The sequence below is a fragment of the Schistocerca serialis genome, chromosome 7 (assembly GCF_023864345.2).
Source record: "Schistocerca serialis cubense isolate TAMUIC-IGC-003099 chromosome 7, iqSchSeri2.2, whole genome shotgun sequence".
NCBI classification, from domain to species: domain Eukaryota; kingdom Metazoa; phylum Arthropoda; class Insecta; order Orthoptera; family Acrididae; genus Schistocerca; species Schistocerca serialis.
Window position 1 is genome coordinate 600,824,958 of NC_064644.1, and position 23,352 is coordinate 600,848,309.

Consider the following 23,352-nt stretch of genomic DNA (forward strand, 5'->3'; position numbering starts at 1 on the left):
TGCTGTATTCACATGAAGGAATAAAAGTTAAGTATTCGAGGAGCTGCATACTTTTCTTATTAGCAATTACTACTTATCCTGTTCCAGAATTCACGCCCGTCTGCGTTAGATAGCGTGCATTTCGGCCTCCTCTATCTACAAGGTGTTGGCACATTTGCCAACACATCACTTTTTATGTACTGTGTGATGATTCGCATTGTTGTGATGAAAAACGACGTAAGGTTTTCGGTTGCATTTGCGGCTTTCGTGGATGACTTGTGGCAAACAAATTATTGTATACCATCCAGTATAAACTGTTCTTTAATCATATATAACAGACTTTTCTGACGGTGCGCCAGGGGGTACGGGCACCCCTCAGCTCACTTGTCGATAGGCCAGGCTACCCTATTCCACTCATTCTACGCATGTGTTAATGACTTGGCCAACACTGCCCGCATGTATTCCGGCGGTGAAGAACTGTTTCTTAGGCTATGATCCGGCAGCTTTGATGCCCGCACATAAACTGTTTGACCACCTGTGGCTATGACCAACCAAGAGCCTACCGACGGGCACGTGAGCTAGAGTTAAGTTACTCAAATTAAACAGAAGTCTATTATAAAACCATGGATCACACAAGGAATAAAGATTTCCTGTAAGACAAAAAGGAAAAAGTATCTGTCGACCAAGAATAGCTCCATTGCTGATGATTTAGCTAAATACAAGGAATACTGTAAAATATTAAAAAAAGTAATTCAGACATCTAAACAAATGCACTACGAGAAGAAGATAACAATGTCAGGGAACAAAATAAAAACAATATGGGATATAGTGAAAGAGGAGACTGGTAGAACCAGAAAGGAACAGGAGCAAATAGCAATAAGGTTAGATGACACATTAGTACCCGATGGGCATAGTGTGGCAAATCTATTTAACAAGTACTTTATATCCGTTACTGATAGAATGGGATTGTCAGGATCAGTAAATAATGCCCTTGAATAGCGGAAACTAGTCTTTGCAAATAGCTTCAGGTACATGAATATGTCACTCACTTCACCAAAAGAAATAACCTACATAATAAAATCTTTCGAAACAAAGCATTCTAGTGGTTACGATGAAATATCAACAAAGTTAATTAAGGCATGTTCTTGTGAGTTTAGTACAATTCTAAGTTACTTGTGTAACCAGTCAATTATAAATGGGACATTTCCTGACTGGCTAAAAAATTCAGATGTTAAGCCTCTATTCAAGAAAGGGGATAAAGGAATACCATCAAACTACAGACCGATTTCACTTTTGCCAGCATTCTCAAAAATCTTAGAAAAAGTAATTAATGTACAGGCAGCTTCTCAATCATCTGACCACAAATAACATATTATCAAGAACACAGTTTGGTTTTCTGAAGGATTCTGATATCGAAAAGGCTATTTACACCTACAGTGAAAATATACTTAATTCATTAAATAACAAGTCACAAGCAGCAGGTATTTTCTGTGATTTGTCAAAGGCATTCGATTGTGTGAATCACAACATCCTTTTAAATAAATTAGAATTCTATGGTGTCACGGGCAGTGCTGCAAAATGGTTCAAGTCATACCTTGTTAACAGGAAACAAAGGGTGTCAGTGCAAGGGACTAGTGAATTAAGTCATCAGTCATCATCAGAATGGAAAGAAATTACATGTGGTGTCCCACAAGGATCCATCTTAGGACCATTGCTTTTTCTTGTGTACATTAATGATCTCTCATCAGTTACACTGCCAGAAGCAGAGTTCGTTTTGTTTGCAGATGACACAAGTATTGCAATAAATAGTATGTTGAGTGTAGTTCTAGAAAGATCTGCTAATGATATTTTCAAGGATATTAATAAATGGTTTAAAGCCAACTCACTGACATTAAACTTCGAAAAGACTCACTATGTGCAATTCAGAACCTGTAAGAGGTTTCCACCCAGCATACGCATAAAGTATGAAGAAGAGCAGGTAGAAGAGGTTGACAGTCTTAAATTCCTGGAATTACAACTTGATAATAAATTCAGTCGGGAGGAGCACACCACAGAACTGCAGAAACGCGTTAACAAATCTGTATTTGCAATTCGAGCGTTAGCAGACATAGGCGACATAAAAATAAAAAAGTTTGCATTCTTTGCCTACTTTCATTCCATAATATCATATGGTATAATATTTTGGGGTAACTCTTCAAGTCAAACAAAAGTTTTCAGAGTCTAAAAGCGTGTAATACGTATTATTTGTGGAGTAAATTCACGGACGTCCTGTAGAAACCTCTTCAAAGAACTGGGTATACTAATTACTGCCTCTCAGTATATATACTCCTTAATGCAATTTGTCCTAAATAATATATCTGTTTTTCCAACGAACACCTCAGTTCATACATACAATACCAGGAACAAAAATGATCTGCACAAAGACTTAAAAGCACTTACTTTAGTTCAAAAAGGGGTCCACTACTCAGGAACTCTCATCTTCAATAATTTGCCAGCGGACATAAAAAAATTAGTTACAAATAAATATCAGTTTAAATGGAGCCTGAAAGACTTACTAGTGGCCAACTCCTTCTACTCCATTGACGAATTTTTTAATAGAAACAAATGATGTATTGTATATATTCATACTATTAGTATTGTTATTTCAGCTTTAAAAAAAGACCTGTTCCACATCCACGAGGATCTCCTCAACACGGATCTATGGAACGAAAAAGTAATCTAATCTAATTTAATCGAAGCAGCTCACACTGCAAGTATCAGTCGATCAGTTTCGTGAAAGTGTTCCATAAACAAGCAACTTTTTTGCATTTGATTCGCCTTGGAACATGCAAAGAGTTGACTGCGCTTTACTTTCTGGCTCGTATGAATATATCCAAGTTTTATCTCGTATTACAATGTTGTATAATAGATTTTCATAGCCGAATTCATAAGCATTTCCTTACACAAATTGACAAAAAAAATTTCTTAGGTTCCATCAAAGTAGGAGGAATGCATCAACCACAAATCTTTTCACAGCTAAATATACGTGCAAAGTCGAATGTGCTCCAGCTGCTGAAATGCCTAACGAAATTTCTATCTCACAGTAAGTGATGGGCTAGTCCACGTCAATAAAGTTGTGCCCAGCATCAACGTCTTTGTGGAGCAATGAACGATTTTGATCGACCTTCGTGAAATTCATTTCTGACAGAACCGTGAGTGTGGCAAAGTTCTGCGAAGTAATTGTAAAAATTCTGAATGCGAATTATTAAAAACTGAACGGAATGATTCGACGAACTGTTGTCAAATAAGGTATTTAGGAAAATTTAAAAAAATCGTCTAACCATCACAGGGTATTTACATTCTCTCCGAACATTAACCTCTCCACGGAACTGCTGAACGATCTGCCATTGTTTTAAGAATAATAAATAAGTTTTTAAACAACAACAGTATCAGCTCTCAGTAGCGCCATCTACACTGAAGAGCCAAAGAAACTGCTACACCTGCCTAATATTGTGTACGACCCCCGCGAGCAAGCAGAAATGGCAGAAATGCCGCAACACGACGTGGATGTACTCTGCTAATGTCTGAACTAGTGCTGGAGGGAATTGACACCACGAATCCTGTAGGGATGTCGATAAATCCATAAGAGTATGAGGGGGTGGAGATCTCTTCTTAGCCGGCCGGTGTGGCCGTGCGGTTCTAGGCGCTTCAGTCTGGAACCGCGTGACCGCTACGGACCCAGGTTCGAATCCTGCCTCGGGCATGGATGTGTGTGATGTCCTTAGGTTAGTTAGGTTTAAGTAGTTCTAAGTTCTAGGGGACTGATGACCTCAGAAGTTACATCCCATAGTGCTCAGAGCCATTTCAACCATTTTTGATCTCTTCTGAACACCATGTTGCAAGGCATCCCAGATAAGCTCAACAATGTTCATGTCTTGGGAGTTTGGTGGCCTGGGGAAGTGTTTTGTGGTGTCACCGCCAGACACCACACTTGCTAGGTGGTAGCTTTAAATCGGCCGCGGTCCATTAGTACATGTTGGACCCGCGTGTCGCCACTGTGTGATCGCAGACCGAGCGCCACCACAAGGCAGGTCTCGAGATACGGACTAGAACTCGCCCCAGTTGTACGGACGACATTGCTAGCGACTACACTGACGAAGCCTCGCTCCTTTGCCGAGCAGATAGTTAGAATAGCCTTCAGCTAAGTCAATGGCTACGACCTAGCAAGGCGCCATTAGTAACATTGCATGTATCTAAAGAGTCTCACTTGTATCACCACAATCTCCAGATGTACCAAAAGGATGGATTAAAAAGTATTCCAGAAGCTACGTACTTTTCCTTATAGCTTTCATTACGTATCCTGTTTCAGATCTCATGCCCTCCTGCTTTAACTTAGCGCGTGCCTTTCGGCTTCCTCTCATTGTGTCTAGGCTGTCTTGTCTAGACACAACATGTTTAAAGTCAGAACAGTATTCATGGAGACACTCTGTAGCAATTCTGGACGTGTGGAGTGCCGCAGTGTCATGCTGGAATTGCCCGTGTCCGTCGGAACTCACAATGGACATGAATGGATGCAAGTGACTGGACCAGATGCTTCCGCACCTGCCACCTGTCACAGTCGTATCTATTGTATCGGGGGTCCCATATCACTCCAACTCCACAGGCCATTACAGAGCCTCCACCAGCTTGAACAGTCCGCTACTGACATACAGGGTCCATGGATTCATGAGGTTGTCCTCATACCCGTATTGTATTGTATGTTAACTGGGGGCCTAGAAACGACAGAGAGGCTCCGTCCCCACCGCAGCCACAGTGGTCCACAAACCCATGACGACTACCACAGTCGACTTCACCCCTCCGCTGCCCTACACCAAACCCAGGGTATTGTGCGGTTCAGGCCCCAGTGGAACCCCCCCCTCCCCCTCTCCAAGGGAACTTGTCACAACAGACGATTGTAACCCCTATGCTTCCGTGGTAGAGTAATGGTGGTGTACGCGTATGTGGAGAAGTTGTTTGCATAGCAATCGGTGACACATTGTAGCTGAGGCGGAATAAGGGAAACCAGTCCGCATTCGCCGAGGCAGATGGAAAACCGCCTAAAACCCATCCACAGACTGGCCGGCTCACCAGGTCTCGACACAAGTCCACCGGGCGGATTCGTACCGAGGACGAGGCTCTCCTTCGCACTTCGGAAAGCTGCGCGTGCCGGCCGCGGTGGCCGTGCGGTTCTAGGCGCTCCAGTCCGGAGCCGCGCTGCTGCTACGGTCGCAGGTTCGAATCTTGCCTCGGGCATGGATGTGTGTGATGTCCTTAGGTTAGTTAGGTTTAAGTAGTTCTAAGTTCTAGGGGACTGATGACCACAGCAGTTGAGTCCCATAGTGCTCAGAGCCATTTGAGCCATTTGAAAGCTGTGCGTTACACCGCTCGGCTAACGGGGCTGGCCCCCATTCCCGTACACGTCCATCCGCTCGATACAATTTGGAAACATGTTGCCTGGTCGGAAGAGCCTCGTTTCAGTCATCAACAATCCAATTTCGGTGTTCACGGGCCCAGGCGAGTCGTAAAGCTTTGTGTCATGCAGTCATCAAGCAAACAAGTGGGCCATCGGCTCCGAAAGCCCATATGGACTATGTTTCGTTGATTGGATCCCACGCTCACACTTGTTGATGGCCAACCATTGAAATCTGCAGCAATTTGCGGAAAGGTTAAACTTCTGTCACACTAACGATTCTCTTCAGTCGTCTTTGGCCCCGTTCTTGCAGGATTTTCTTCCAGCCACAGCGATTTCGGAGTTTTGGTGTTTTATCGGGTTCCTGGTATTCACGGTACACTAGTGAAATGGTCGTATGGGAAAATCCCCGCGTCACCGCTAGGTCACAGTCGCTGTGTCCTATTACTTGTGCGCCGTATTCTGCCAGCTCCAAAGAAACTGATATAGGTATACGTATTGAAATACAGAGACATGTAGTTTTCTAAAAACGTATAAGGCGACCCTCGTAATCTTCAGTTAAATTCGCAGCGTGTCAAATACGGTACACACTGTTACTGGTTTCTGCTGTACGCCATCAGGTGCTTACCTGGAGAACTGTTCGTGACGGTCGTTAGATCGAAGCCTAGAGCGGCGGCAGTGCCCGGGAAGCGCATGTCGAGTGCGGCGACGACGCCCGTGCCGGCCGCCTCGGCGGGGCTCTGCGCGTCGGGCCGCCCCTTGGGGCTGGTGAAGACGGCGAGCACTGCGCCCTGCAGCTCGCCGTACAGCAGCTGCAGCGTCAGCACGTAGCCCAGCAGCAGCAGGCGCGCGCCCGAGGAGCGCGGCGGCGCCGGCACGCACGACGAGGCGAGCGCGCGGGCCGTGTCCAGCAGCACGGCGCCCGCGCCGGGCCGGCGGCCGCCCCACAGCCTGCAGCAGGGGGGGCTGCCAGCGTCACTACACTGCCACAATCAGCGCTGTGTTCATTGTACACACTGACGAGTTCTTGATGATGATGATGTTTGTATGGGCGCCGATAACCGCGCAGTTCAGCGCCCCACAGGCCAAATTCCCAATATTTACCCAGTCCAATGTCGCCACTTTCATGGAGGAGAATGATGATGATGATGATGATGATGATGATGATGATGATAACATAAAGACCCAGTACCCAGGCGGAGAAAATTCCCAACCTGGTTGGGAATCGAAACCGGGACCCCGTGTACGACAGGTAGCAACACTAGCAGCTAGCCATTAGACCACGAGCTGCGGACCGACGAGTTCGTGTGTCAGGCCTCCAGAGTCTAACAACCCTACCACAACAAAGGTCGAAAATTAATTATGATTGTAGTGTTGCTCACGCTGCTAAATATTGCATTTTCGGGCAACAACAAAGTTATATTATGTGGCAGGTGTCATCAGAGCACAGTTATTAAAGTCATTTCTTGAAATAATGGATAAACTAGGCACTCATCTTTTCATGTTTCCCACGCTGGTCTCGTTGTGAACTCGTGGCTCAATCGTCTAGGTAGTGATGATTCCGAGCTCGAATGCAAAGAGGCCTAGGTGTTATTCTGCGATGTTCAAAAGTTTTATAGATGCGCTTCACAAACCATTCTTGAAGATTAAACCTTTGCAAGTTAGGCCAATGGTGATTTAAAATAGTAATCAGCACTCCGAATATTTCACTTCTTTTTTATTACTTTTGTTGTAATATCACTTCACAATATAAATCATACTTGAAAATATCTTCCTCACTGTTAAAGTTCACATTTCATAAACTGACTACAATTTGCGTCTTTTCAACATGATGACAAAACTTGACTCTCTAATAACCGCTTATGCGCCCAAATTCAGAGTTACAGGTACGTCAATGATCATAGTGACAAAAGAAAGAATACACATAAGAATAATATCATTGCAATATAAACATATCGATGTATCAAAGTATCTCTACATTAATGAAATCAAATCTGAATGTTGTCACAGAAATAGGTTAACTATTTTACAGAAACACAGTAGAATATTGCTGGTATCGAGAGGTTGAGGTGAGGTTACGTAATTCAAGTGCCATTACAAGAGCAACATCTGATTGTCGACAACCGCGCCGTGCAATCTAGGGCACCCTGTCACGGCCCGTGCGGCTCCCCCCGTCGGAGCTTCGGGTCCTCCCTCGGCCATGGGTATGTGTGTCCTCCTTAGCGTAGATTAAGTAGCGCGTAAGCTCAGGGACCGATGACCTCAGCAGTTTGGAAATTTGTGGTAAGTTCTTATGGCACCAATTTCGACGACCGCCACAACTGAATCACTGTCTATGTACCCTCTGTTTTGACTCTGTTGAAAACAGTGTTCACCTTTAAACGGAGCACAGCTATTCCTGCATTCATTCTACAGCAGTGATTCCCGATCTTTTTAGGACCACGAGTGCAGACGTCTGATGAAGTGGGGGTAGTGCGCAGCGCGGCGTGGGAGGGCGCCAGTAGTACTGGCTAATGTCTCATTGCAATCAACCTTAGCACCTACTTAAACTTCAGAATGAAAAATAATGTTCTTCCAACTCTAATTTTTAAAATGACGAGAGAAGAATTAATATGTGAGTGATATAACTGGTACTAATGATTTGGATAATGTTGAGCCCACAGATGACATTACTGTTAATGATTAATGAAAACCACCTCAGCTATATTTTTACACATTTATTGTGTTACGACCGGTTTCGCTTATTTAACATCAGGTTGCCGAGTTGTCTGACGTCATGACAGATGGTCTGATTGTCGTACGTAATGGTAGGTGGTAAGTTCCTATGGGACCAAACTGCTGCGGTCATCGGTCCTTAGGTTTACACACTGTTAATCCAACTTAAACTAACTTAATGCAGTTCGTCAGTGCCCCACTCCCTCCATCCGTACAGTTAGTTGTCGCTCTGGCACTTTGGTACTGTTTTTGTGCCCTTGGCCGGAAATGGAAACAGTGCTGAGCTGAAAGTTGTTAGTTTTTCCAAACATTTCACTTGTTTGGACTTGCTACAAATTCATATCGTAACCATTTTTTAGATAAAAGAATAGTAAATATTTTTTCTGAACAAATGTGGTTAAATTAGATTACTTTCAGCAATATTTCGTTAGTTAATTTAACGAAAATTAGCTTTTTGTGTGCAATTTAAATATTTCATATCCGAAATTCACGAGCATTAACCGATTCTAGACACACATGCAACTTTACCCAACATAACACCTCTAAGCTTGTTAACGAGAGTCTAAAAATTCATAATATTTCTGATTAAAAGTTAACTCAGTATTAGATAATTACACTCCTGGAAATGGAAAAAAGAACACATTGACACCGGTGTGTCAGACCCACCATACTTGCTCCGGACACTGCGAGAGGGCTGTACAAGCAATGATCACACGCACGGCACAGCGGACACACCAGGAACCGCGGTGTTGGCCGTCGAATGGCATTAGCTGCGCAGCATTTGTGCACCGCCGCCGTCAGTGTCAGCCAGTTTGCCGTGGCATACGGAGCTCCATCGCAGTCTTTAACACTGGTAGCATGCCGCGACAGCGTGGACGTGAACCGTATGTGCAGTTGACGGACTTTGAGCGAGGGCGTATAGTGGGCATGCGGGAGGCCGGGTGGACGTACCGCCGAATTGCTCAACACGTGGGGCGTGAGGTCTCCACAGTACATCGATGTTGTCGCCAGTGGTCGGCGGAAGGTGCACGTGCCCGTCGACCTGGGACCGGACCGCAGCGACGCACGGATGCACGCCAAGACCGTAGGATCCTACGCAGTGCCGTAGGGGACCGCACCGCCACTTCCCAGCAAATTAGGGACACTGTTGCTCCTGGGGTATCGGCGAGGACCATTCGCAACCGTCTCCATGAAGCTGGGCTACGGTCCCGCACACCGTTAGGCCGTCTTCCGCTCACGCCCCAACATCGTGCAGCCCGCCTCCATTGGTGTCGCGACAGGCGTGAATGGAGGGACGAATGGAGACGTGTCGTCTTCAGCGATGAGAGTCGCTTCTGCCTTGGTGCCAATGATGGTCGTATGCGTGTTTGGCGCCGTGCAGGTGAGCGCCACAATCAGGACTGCATACGACCGAGGCACACAGGGCCAACACCCGGCATCATGGTGTGGGGAGCGATCTCCTACACTGGCCGTACACCACTGGTGATCGTCGAGGGGACACTGAATAGTGCACGGTACATCCAAACCGTCATCGAACCCATCGTTCTACCATTCCTAGACCGGCAAGGGAACTTGCTGTTCCAACAGGACAATGCACGTCCGCATGTATCCCGTGCCACCCAACGTGCTCTAGAAGGTGTAAGTCAACTACCCTGGCCAGCAAGATCTCCGGATCTGTCCCCCATTGAGCATGTTTGGGACTGGATGAAGCGTCGTCTCACGCGGTCTGCACGTCCAGCACGAACGCTGGTCCAACTGAGGCGCCAGGTGGAAATGGCATGGCAAGCCGTTCCACAGGACTACATCCAGCATCTCTACGATCGTCTCCATGGGAGAATAGCAGCCTGCATTGCTGCGAAAGGTGGATATACACTGTACTAGTGCCGACATTGTGCATGCTCTGTTGCCTGTGTCTATGTGCCTGTGGTTCTGTCAGTGTGATCATGTGATGTATCTGACCCCAGGAATGTGTCAATAAAGTTTCCCCTTCCTGGGACAATGAATTCACGGTGTTCTTATTTCAATTTCCAGGAGTGTATTATAACACAGAAGAATTTTAACGTAAATAATTCTACAGTTTCTCAGGATACGCAGGTCACCAAAAGATGGCTATTTTCAATGAGAGAGAAATTTAAAAGAATACGTGAAATTAACCATTTTGGAGTAACAGCCTTACAAATTTAAAGTAACAGATATCTTTCATGAAACGGATCATCATATATAAATCTTAAAAATAATTACAGTAGAGGGCTACTTATGTCTCTGACCATAGAAGCGTAGGCAGTTATATCCTATCTTTACATGGTTCACCCCTCCATCTTTTTGAATCACTGGTACCAAATTTTTAAAGTAGACACAGAAGAAGGCAACTGTAACAGTGGGCAAAATATTGGTTTCTCCGGTATAGTTCTTTACATTGTGACATTGTACCACACTCAGAAAACTTTGTCAATAGAATTTAAGAACTTTGAATACGGAGTTGAGTTTCGACATTCAGTCGCAAAATGTACATCAATATGATGAAAATTTGTACACGGCTCAGTAGTTATTTCGTGAAACAAATCCAGTGCTCCTCCTTCAGTTAAAGTATGTATTGTTTCTGATACGTCTCTCCTTGACCCACTGTCACATTTCCGTAGGGTAAGATTAAGATGGCCGAAGTGACCTATTTTTGCTATGTAAAACTGAAAGGTGGCCAGATAGATCACTTTTGGTAAGAAAAAATAGTGAGAAATTCAAAATATGCCAATGTGGCCAAATTGAACCGTGACAAATCCTCATAAGCCTATTTCACTATGTGAAAATACCAAGAAACGATTGTCATAGATCCTCTTCCTTTCGTTTGCACTTGAAAAGGTCACATTTTTGTTTCCAGGTGCAATTTATTCACAATTTTCTTTACACTCAGACATTTTCTCCGATATTTACATTTTTAAAGTGTTACTCTCGTGTATTATAGAACATATCACATTACTGATATCTCACGTATTATATCCCGAGACAAGGGTAACAACAATTTATCCACAATTATTTGTTACTTTTGTCATTTCTCAACTTTCTAAATACTTTATACTTACCTGCCTAGTACATACTGCTTATTATTGATCACAAATAAATCCACATTTCCATCACCGACATCAATTTCAATATCCACATCCCCACCTCCATTTCTACGTTATTCTACATCATCTCTAACTCATTTCAGGTAATCGCTCTCGCCTTGGGATCGACATCAGCATTGATATCATCGTCCTACGTCATTTCCCTTCTGTCGCCATCTCCATCTGATACTATGTCACTTCCAATTCATTCCATGTCACAGCCATCTTCATTACGTCACATCAACGTTGACTTAATCGTCAACACGAACATTCCGTGTCATCTCCTCTCCATTATCGTCTCACAGTTAACAAGTCTTATTATTAATTTTAGAACCATTTGCAATAATATTAATGTAAATTAGATAAGTCTCGCGAGTTCTCATTTAACAGATATGACACATGAAATGTTTTAGTGCTTTATTGTTACAGCCAACGATCCATAAGAACTTAACTGTTAGTGGCGTGGAGACGCACTGGCTGAAATACAATCAGTATTCTGCCATTTATTCATTTGCAAATTCCTATGTCGTCCCTGAAATTAATTGCCGGTTTGCAAACATGAATGGAAGCGCGGAATCCTCCCAACAGTCCCAAAGCTATGGCTGCTTATTTTTGCCCAATACATTTTCACTACGTTTTTCCACAGACTGTGTTGTATGTGCACATCCCCCATCCACTCACATTTCTGTATCGATACTAAGATACAAAAAGTCTCGATTTCATCAGACTGTTGTCGTGGAATAGTGCAGAACGTACCTGTGTCTGATGTAGGATAGACCGTAGGAGAGAGCAGCTGTCAGCACATAAGAACCCAGGAGAGCAGCCGTGGCCAAGGGCGACAGGAGGTAAGCCAGCATCTCCGCCCTGGAGCGCGGGGGGGACTTCCTCACCACCAGGAATAGCTCCTGCAAATACCACCACAGTTAACAGGTGCTTAATCTCGCAGTCGCTTTTAGCATTTACAGTTACCATGTTGTGGGGCCATAGATTTTATTCGCCAACTACGGGGTATGCGTGTTCTGATACAGAGATATGCAAAGAAGCTGAATACGATGCCAATATGAGACAAGTGTCTGGCGTGGTAGCTGGATCGGTTACTGCTACTACAATTGTAGGTTATCACGATTTAATGGGTTTGAACATGGTGCTACAGTCGGCGCACGAGCTATGCAACACAGCATTTCCGAGGTAGCGATGATGTTGGGATTTTCCCTTACGGCCGTTTCGGGAGTGTACCGTGAATATCAGGAATCCGGTAAAACACGAAATCCCCAAAATGGCTGTTGCTAGCAAAATTTCCAGTAAGAATGGGACCAACGACGACTGAAGAGAATCGTTCAAGGTGACAGAAGTGCAACCCTTCCGTAAATTGCTGCTGATTTCAACGCTGGGCCATCAGCAAGTGTCAGCGTGCCAACCATTCAACGAAACGTCATCGATATGAGCTTTCGGAGCCGAAAGCCCACTTATATACGCTTGACGACTGCACGACACAAGGCGTTACGCTTCGCCTGGGCACGTCAACTTCGACATTATACTGTTGATGACTGGAAACATGTTGCCTGGTCGTATGCGTCTCGTTTCAAATTGTATCGAGCGGATGGAAGTGTACGGGTATGGGGACAACCTCATGAATCCATGGACCCTGCATGTCAGCATGGGCTGTTCAGGCTCCGTTATGCTGTGGGGCGTGTGCAGTTTGAGTGATATGGGAACCCTGATACGTCTAGATACGATTCTGACAGTTGACACGTACGTAAGCATCCTGTCTGATCAACTGCATCCATTCATGGCCATTGTGCATTTCGACGGACGAGGGCAATTCCAGCAGGACAATGTGACACCCCACACGTCCAGAATTGCTACCGAGTGGGTCCAGGAACACACTGAGTTTAAACACTTCCGCTGGCCACCAAACTCCCCAGACATGAACATTATTGAGCATATCTGGGATGCCTTGCAACATGCCGTTCGGAAGAGATCTCCTTCCTCTCGTACTCTTACGGGTTTATGGACAGCTGTGCAGGATTCGTGGTGTCAATGCACTGCAGCACTACCTCAGACATTAGCCGAGTCCATGCCACGTCGTGTTGCTGCACTTCTGCGTTCTCGCGTAGGCCCTACATGATATTAGACAGCTGTACTAGTTTCTTTGGCTCTTCAGTGTATACAGGGTGTTACAAAAAGGTACGGCCAAACTTTCAGGAAACATTCCTCACACACAAAGAAAGAAAATATGTTATGTGGACATGTGTCCGGAAACGCTTAATTTCCATGTTAGAGCTCATTTTAGTTTCGTCAGTATATACTGTACTTCCTCGATTCACCGCCAGTTGGCCCAATTGAAAGAAGATAACGTTGACTCCGGTGCTTGTGTTGACATGCGACTCATTGCTCTACAGTACTAGCATCAAGCACATCAGTGCGTAGCCTCTACCAATCCATCGGTCACCGAATCTGTTGTTGAGAAGCGTACAAACACTCCGACTGAAATGTGCAGGAGCTCCATCGTGCATGAACCACATGTTGTGTCTTACTTGTAAAGGCACATGTTCTAGTAGCACAGGTAGAGTATCCCGTATGAAATCATGATACCGTGCTCCATTGAGCGTAGGTGGAAGAACATGGGGCCCAATCAAGGCATCACCAACAATGCCTGCCTAAACGTTCACAGAAAATCTGTGCTGATGACGTGATTGCACAATTGCGTGCGGATTCTCGTCAGCCCACACATGTTGACTGTGAAAATTTACAATTTGATCGCGTTGGAACGAATCCTCATCCGTAAAGAGAACATTTGCACTGAAATGAGGATTGACACATTGTTGGATGAACCATTCGCAGAAGTGTACTCGTGGAGGCCAATCAGCCGCTGATAGTGCCTGCACACGTTGTACATGGTACGGAAACAACTGGTTCTCCCGTAGCACTCTCCATACAGTGACGTGGTCAACTTTACCTTGTACAGCAGCAACTTCTCTGAGGCTGACATAAAGGTTATCGTCAACTGCACGAAGAATTGCCTCATCCATTGCAGGTGTCCTCGTCGTTCTAGGTCTTTCCCAGTCGCGAGTCATAGGCTCGAATGTTCCGTGCTCCCTAAGACGCCGATCAATTGCTTCGAACGTCTTCCTGTCGGGACACCTTCGTTCTGGAAATCTGTCTCGATACAAACGTACCGCGCCACGGCTATTGCCCCGTGCTAATCCATACATCAAATGGGCATCTGCCAACTCCACATTTGTAAACATTGCACTGACTGCAAAACCACGTTCGTGATGAACACTAACCTGTTGATGCTACGTGTTATATCCTAGCCAGTAATGCCAACCGAGCCCGCTGCCAAAAGGTTGGCAGCATCAAAGTCCGGACGCCGTCCGCATAAGCAGCGCCAGCGATACAGGAAATCGCCGCAAGTCTGCGCGCGCCACCGCTGGCTTCTGGCTTCTTAAGCGCTGGAGTCGCGAGCGCTAGGACAGTTCTGTATTCGCCGCTCACTTGTATACTCGCCACCGAATTGTGTACTTGCTAGTCAGTTGTGTGTTCATCGCAGTAGAGTTGTTGTTTGTCGTCAGCCGACGCTGACCTAGCCGTTCCGACTCGAACTAGACAGATTTATGTAGACACGGAGTTCACTATTGTGTTGCTGTATCTTCGTAATAAAGATAAGTACCGACTTTTATTTAATCAGAGTGTTTGGGTTTTCATCTTTCTGTTCACTGTTCCAGCGGACCGGTCGGCCCGCTATTAAAAGTGTGGCGGTGACTTCGTAAGCCGTTTCTACAGCGAATTGTTTGTCGCTACGAACACCGCCACAAAACTACGTACTGATGTGCTTGATGCTAGTACTGTGGAGCAATGAATCGCATGTCAACACAAGCACCGAAGTCAACATTACCTTCCTTCAATTGGGCCAACTGGCGGTGAATCGAGGAAGTACAGTACATACTGACGAAACTAAAATGAGCTCTAACATGGAAATTAAGTGTTTCCAGACACATGTCCACATAACATCTTTTGTTTATTTGTGTGTAAGGAATATTTCCTGAAAGTTTGGCCGTACCTTTTTGTAACATCCTGTGTACTCATCGGTGTAGTTCTACTTTGTGGGCGAGCTGAAAAGTGAGGCGGGAGAATAAATGGCGTTTGTTGTAAATATTCCAGCTGTTGCTTTAGCCTGAATTTCTCGCTTATCTTCGTTGTGTGTCTGCCTAAGGACCACTTTAATAACGTGCATCGTGTGCTAATTGTGAAAATATTTTGACCAGTAGCAGCTGTGAAACGTTTACGCCCAATTCTATGGGACAAATCAACAGTTAGCCGAGTAATTGCATAGTTTAATGAAACTGGTTCAACAATGAACATTAATGGTTACGGGTGCCCTCGTTCAGCCCAATGTGCAGAACACTCCAGTTATTCGTAACAATATTTAGACGTAGCTGTGCGCTATCATAACACTGTGCACACTCCAGCTGACAATTAGCAGTTTAAACAATTGAGCATAATAGTTCAGAAATGCAAGTCGTCGGGAAACCTGTAAAAAGATGCAGGATGTTATTACAATAGGAATGATCAAATCAGCACGACGATTGGAGAATGTAGAGTTTTAATTAAGAGAGCGTATCAGAATTGATCCAGAGATGGCTTGAGCGCAGGTAGGTTGTGTAGCGTACTCGGACGCCAGACATTGTAGTGAGCGCAGCCAGCAATGCTTGATATGGTAGGAGCAGGCATGATACAGAGAAAGGACCTGAAGTACGAGTTAGGACACAGCTCTCGGAGCAGATACCCCCTCATTTTGGCCTCTGTGGCCGAGTACATCAGCGAGTCAGCGGAATGGAAAAATACGCGACCATACATTTTATTCAGTCTTCACAGGAATTTATTTCTCTATTATTCTCAATAAGATACGCCTAGTTTTGTATGCTCTATTAGATATTTTACCTTTCTATAAGAACAGACGTCACAACTTTCAACAAGGGGAGTACATTTTGGACGAATTACTTTAATTATACATGTTGGCTTTTTCCTGTCTGGTGATTTCCTGTCACCCTCGCCCCCCTGCAGGTCCGGAGGTTAGAATACGCACGAGGTATTCCTGCCTGTCGTAAGAGGCGACTAAAAGGAGTCTCACACGTTTCGGCCTTTGTGATGGTCCCCTGTAGGGTTTCACCTCGATTTTTCAAAATTTTCCCAAAGAGCCAGCCAATTGAGGAAGGGCGCCGTAGATGGTGCATCGTGTCCATCGTGCATTGAGATCTTTAGCCGACTTTCTCGTCGTCGCATTGCAGTCCCGCCCGTTCTCCATCTCTTGGGCGAGGACACCTTCCTGGGTGCGTTTCCACCATCACTATGCAGTGTCGCTTTCTGCATCGACGATGAGCATGGACTTCTTAGCAACTGATATCCAGCATGGTAGCCAGTCTTGTGGTGGAACCGCCATGTACCCTGTTGGTTGTAGCCCCCTGACCACACAGGTATCACTTTGCTGATGCCTGCGCCGTTAACTCCCCACTATGCCAAGGACTAGATGCCCCTCACCCTTGGGCATCGAGACTCCTGGCAATGGCCATCCTGCCAGGTAGCCTTTGCTGCGGCTTGGTGGCGCCCATGGGGAGGGCCCCTGGTCGGAGTGGGGGGCATCAGGGATGATGACACACTATGAAGCGCAATACGTCATCTCTTGCTGGTTGTCCGCCACCAGCAGCCTCTTAAGTGGGCAAATTCTAACTTTAATGCTAAGAAATATACCCCAAGTCGTTCCCCTCCCTGGCCACACCATGGGAGGAACGCCAGGCTAAATATGGCAATGAAGCTTATTCGCGCCGGTACCTTGTGTGTACGAGAGTTGGAGAATCTCTCATCTCCATGAAGCCTCAGTTTTTTCTGGAACATCTGGAGGACAAGTTTGGGGAGGTGGAGCGCTTGTCCAAAATGCGCTCTGGGTCAGTTTTGATAAAAACAGCATCCTCTGCCCAGTCATGGGCATTACTCGCTTGTGGCAAGTTTGGGGATGTTTCTGCTACCATCACGCCTCATAAGAGCTTAAATATGGTCCAGGGAATTATATTCCACAGGGACCTTCTTTTGAGGTCTGACGACGAGCTGCGCACCAATTTAGAGTGGCGACGTTTCGTCCGGCGCGTCCATCAGGGTCTGAGGGATAACCAGGTTGACACCTGTGCCTTCATCTTGGCCTTCGAGGGTGACACATTGCCCGAGAAGATCAAGGTGATGGTCTACCGCTGTTACATCAAGCCAAATATCCCTCCCCCGATCCGTTGCTTTAAGTGCTGGAAGTTTGGCCATATGTCTTCCTGGTGCATTCCCAGCCCCACCTGTAGAGATTGTGTACGTCCATTGCGTCCCAATACTCCATGTGCCCTGGCTCCTATCTGTGTCAACTGTGGAGAGCATCATTCATCTTGCTCACCATACTGCAGGGTTTTACAGAAAGATGAAAATCATGGAATATAAGACGTTGGACCGACTGATATACACTGAGGCTAAGAGGAAATCTGAGCACCTACATCCTGTGGCTATGACCTCATCATACGCCGCCGCTACGAGAACAGTTGTCGACCCCATCAGTCTCTCGCATTCCTGTCGCCTCTCAGGAGCCCCTCTCCCCCCCCCCCCCTCACCTATGGGGGATTTCAGTCCCCACTTATGAGTCAGAGAAGTGTAAGGCTTCTTCGGCTCCTCTCGCTAGTAAGGGGTCCCATGGGTCACTCCCCAGATGTCTGCTAGCCAGTGGCTGAAGAGCCCAAAAGCAGCTGGTCATAGGGCTTCACGCTCATCCTCAGTCCAGGAGACTGATTCAGTGAAGTCCTCCCAACCAGGGGAACACAAGGAACAGTGTGAGAAATCGAAAAAGAAGACCCCAAGAACAAGGAACTTGCAGTGGCACCCACACTAACGCTGCCTACAAGCTCTGCGTCTGTCGATGAGGTGGAGATTCTCTCTCATCTGACTACAAGCGCCATCTCCTCGTCATCTTCAACCAGATCTGGTGTGACAGTGTCTTTCCATCGCAATGGCCGCAGAGTACCATCGTTCTGGTGCTCAAACCCGGTAAAAACCGTTTGATGTGAATAGCTACCGGCCCTTCAGCCTCACCAACGTTGCTTGTGATGAAGAGTAGGCTGAAGTTCAAGACATTAGTCAGGAAGAATCAATACGCAAAGAAGTGGGATACGGAAGTACTAAGGAATGACGAGATACGTTTGAAGTTCTCTAACGCTATAGATACAGCAATAAGGAATAGCGCAGTAGGCAGTACAGTTGAAGAGGAATGGACATCTCTAAAAAGGGCCATCACAGAAGTTGGGAAGGAAAACATAGGTATAAAGAAGGTAGCTGCGAAGAAACCATGGGTAACAGAAGAAATACTTCAGTTGATTGATGAAAGGAGGAAGTACAAACATGTTCCGGGAAAATCAGGAATACAGAAATACAAGTCGCTGAGGAATGAAATAAATGGGCAGGGAAACTAAGACGAAATGGCTGCAGGAAAAATGTGAAGACATCGAAAAAGATATGATTGTCGGAAGGACAGACTCAGCATACAGGAAAGTCAAAACAACCTTTGGTGACATTAAAAGCAACGGTGGTAACATTAAGAGTGCAACGGGAATTCCACTGTTAAATGCAGAGGAGAGAGCAGATAGGTGGAAAGAATACATTGAAAGCCTCTATGAGGGTGAAGATTTGTCTGATGTGATAGAAGAAGAAACGGGAGTCGATTTAGAAGAGATAGGGGATCCAGTATTAGAATCGGAATTTAAAAGAGCTTTGGAGGACTTACGGTCAAATAAGGCAGAAGGGATAGATAACATTCCATCAGAATTTCTAAAATCATTGGGGGAAGTGGCAACAAAACGACTATTCACGTTGGTGTGTGGAATATATGAGTCTGGCGATATACCATCTGACTTTCGGAAAAGCATCATCCACACAATTCCGAAGACGGCAAGAGCTGACAAGTGCGAGAATTATCGCACAATCAGCTTAACAGCTCATGCATCGAAGCTGCTTACAAGAATAATATACAGAAGAATGGAAAAGAAAATTGAGAATGCGCTAGGAGACGATCAGTTTGGCTTTAGGAAAAGTAAAGGGACGAGAGAGGCAATTCTGACGTTACGGCTAATAATGGAAGCAAGGCTAAAGAAAAATCAAGACACTTTCATAGGATTTGTCGACCTGGAAAAAGCTTTCGACAATATAAAATGCTGCAAGCTGTTCGAGATTCTGAAAAAAGGAGGGGTACGCTATAGGGAGAGACGGGTCATATACAATATGTACAACAACCAAGAGGGAATAATAAGAGTGGACGATCAAGAACGAAGTGCTCGTATTAAGGAGGGTGTAAGACAAGGTTCAAATGGTTCAAATGGCTCTGAGCACTATGGGACTTAACATCTGAGGTCATCAGTCCCCTACAACTTAGAACTACTTAAACCTAACTAACCTAAGGACATCACACACATCCACGCCCGAGACAGGATTCGAACTTGTGACCGTAGCAGTCGCGCGGTTCCGGACTGCGCGCCTAGAACCGCGAGACCACCGCGGCCGGCTGTAAGACAAGGCTGTAGCCTTTCGCCCCTATTCTTCAATCTGTACATCGAGGAAGCAATGATGGAAATAAAAGAAAGGTTCAGGAGTGGAATTAAAATACAAGGTGAAAGGATATCAATGATACGATTCGCTGATGATATTGCTATCCTGAGTGAAAATGAAGAAGAATTAAATGATCTGCTGAACGGAATGAACAGTCTAATGAGTACACAGTATGGTTTGAGAGTAAATCGGAGAATGACGAAGGTAATGAGAAGTAGTAGAAATGAGAACAGCGAGAAACTTAACATCAGGATTGATGGTCACGAAGTCAATGAAGTTAAGGAATTCTGCTACCTAGGCAGTAAAATAACCAATGACGGACGGAGCAAGGAGGACATCAAAAGCAGACTCGCTATGGCAAAAAAGGCATTTCTGGCCAAGAGAAGTCTACTAATATCAAATACCGGCCTTAATTTGAGGAAGAAATTTCTGAGGATGTACGTCTGGAGTACAGCATTGTATGGTAGTGAAACATGGACTGTGGAAAAACCGGAACAGAAGAGAATCGAAGCATTTGAGATGTGGTGCTATAGACGAATGTTGAAAATTAGGTGGAGTGATAAAGTAAGGAATGAGGAGGTTCTATGCAGAATCGGAGAGGAAATGAATTTGTGGAAAACATTGATAAGGAGGACAGGATGATAGGACATCAGCTAAGACATGAGGGAATGACTTCCATGGTACTAGAGGGAGCTGTAGAGGGCAAAAACTGTAGAGGAAGACAGAGATTGGAATACGTCAAGCAAATAATTGAGGACGTAGGTTGCAAGTGCTACTCTGAGATGAAGAGGTTAGCACAGGAAAGGAATTCGTGGCGGGCCGCATCAAACCAGTCAGTAGACTGATGACCAAAAAAAAAAAAAAAAAAAAAGATGCTAGAACATATGGTGTGTCGGCGGTTGGGTTGGGTCCGGGAGTCACACGACCTACTGGCTCCATGTCAGGGCGGCTTCCGCCAGGGTCGCTCTACCACTGATAATCTTGTGTCCATCGAGTCTACCATCCGAACAGCCTTTTCCAGACGGCAACACCTGATTGCTGCCTTTTTTTACTTTACCTAAAGCATACGACACGACTTGGCGACATCATATCCTTGCCACATTATATGGGTGGGGTCTCCAAGGCCTGCTCACGATTTTCATCCAGAATTTCCTTTCGTCTCCTACTCTCCGTATCTATGTTGATGCGTCCCATAGTTTCCCCCCCCCCCCCCCCCATATGCAGTAGAATGCGGTCCCACACGACTCTGTATTGAGTGTATCTCATTTTAGCGGCCATTAATGGTCTAGCAGCAGTTGTAGGGCCATCCATCTCACCCTCTCTGTATGGAGACAATTTCTGCATTTCGAACGCTCCACCAGTACTGGTGTTGCTGAGTGCGGAGTGTGGATGGCTCCCTGTAGGCGCCAGTCATGGGCTCTCACCCACATCTTCCAGTTTTCAGCCGCTAAGTCGTGTGTCATGCACTTCTGTCGGCGTCGTACTGTTCGTCTGGAACCAGAACTTTACCTCTGTCGATCCACTCACATCGATTCTTATGACTTGTTTTCCACATCCGATTGACTTGGCTACCTCACCTTCGTGAGCTTAAGCGGAAGTGCTGGCAGCACCTCAATGCCCTCCGCTGCCTGAGCAACACCAACTGGGGTGCAGATCGCTCTAAGATGCTGCACCTCTACGACGTCTTTGTTCAATCCCGCCTTGACTATGGTTCGGCGGCGCCCTCAGCGTTGGGTGTACTCGACCCAGTGCACCACTATGGCGATCGCCTAGTGACAGCAGCTTTTAGAACGAGTCCGGTGACCAGTGTCCTAGTGGAGCCTGGAGTCCGTGCATTGCATATCCGACGTGCACAACTGCTCGCCAGTATTCGGAGTTCTCCTGAGCATCCGAATTACCGTCTCCTCCTTCCACTTGCGGCAGTTCGTCTCTCGCATCGGCGGCGCAGGTCAGGGCTAACAATTGCGGTTCGTGTCTGGAGTCCTTCCCTTTACCACCTCCCATCCAGATCCGTCTGCATACACCTCCAAGGTGTACACCTCCATGGTGTACACCTAGGCCGCAGATTCGTCTGGACCTTTCGCGTGACCCTAAGGACTCAGTTACTCTTGCCATTCTCCACTGTTACTTCCTCTCGATTCGTGACGTGTTCCGGGGCTCTGAAGCAGTTTACACACACGGCTCGATGGCTGATGGTCATGTTGGCTTCGCCTACATCCAGAGGCCATGTTGAACAGCATTCCTTGCCCTATGGCTGCAGTGTATTCACTGCAGAGGCTTTGGCCATCTCTCGTGCACTTCAGTATATCCGTTCATGCCCCAGGGAATCGTTGCTTCTGTGTACTGACGCCTTGAGCAGCCTACAAGCTGTCGATCAGTGCTACCCTCGCCGTCCTTTGGTAGCTGTCATTCAGTGATGTTTGTGTGGACCCCAGGACACGTCGGCGTCCCAGGCAATTAACTTGCCGACAGGCTATGTAGAAACCGCTTCTGGAGATGGGCATCTCCAAAACTGAGATGCGTTCTCACTTACGCCGTAGGGTTTTTCGGCTTTATGAGACGGAATGGCATAACAGTACGCACAACAAACTGTGTGTCATTAAGGAGACTACAAATATGTGGAAGTCTTCCATGCCGACCTCTTGGAGGGAATCAGTTGTCCTCTGCCGACTCCGCATTGGTCACACTTCGGCGATCCACGGTTGCCTCCTGCGCCGTAAATACCCGTCTGAGTGTCTTTGCGGCACCCGATTGACAGTGGCCCATATTCTGGTGCACTGTCCCACTTTGACTGCCCAGTAACGAAATCTTGGGTTACCGGACTCGTTGCAGCTAGTTTTATCTGACAACGCCTCATCAGCTGATTTTGTTTTACGTTTCATCTGAGAGGGTGGGTTTTATCATTCGATCTAAGTTATAGCGCATGTCCTTTGTCCCTCTGTGTCCTCCACGCTAGTGCTTTTAGGGTGCAGGTTTTAATGTGTTGCAGAGTGGCTGGCTTCTTTTTTGTTCTCATGGTCAGCCAGCCATGGTAATCTGATTTGTTGATTTAATTTATTCATCCCGTTTCTTGCGTTTCTGTGATTTTCTTCTCCCCTTTTATCCATTTACATGCTTGTTGCTCTTAATCGTTCTTGTGATTTTTCCTTTCATTCCGATTTGAGTTGTCAGTCTCGTTTATTTTATTCTCACACTTGTGGCATTGTTTTATTTAGAACAGGGGACTGATGACCTCGTAGTTTGGTCCCTTTCCCCCTCTCTTAATCCGATCAACCAACCAAGCGTGTCGCCACTGTCAGAAGAGATGTGGCCTGACTGTTGAACAGGACGAACGTGTGGCAAGTGTTGCTCCATTGTGATTGCACAATGAACGAACTTTGCTTGGGCACATTTCAAGCAACGTTGTCTGAGCGAAATCGTGCAAGCAGTGAATATTTAGACAGTGTTGATGAACAAAGCCTATGGACTGTGCGACCTAGCTGCTCCGTGTGTGAAAGTAGATGA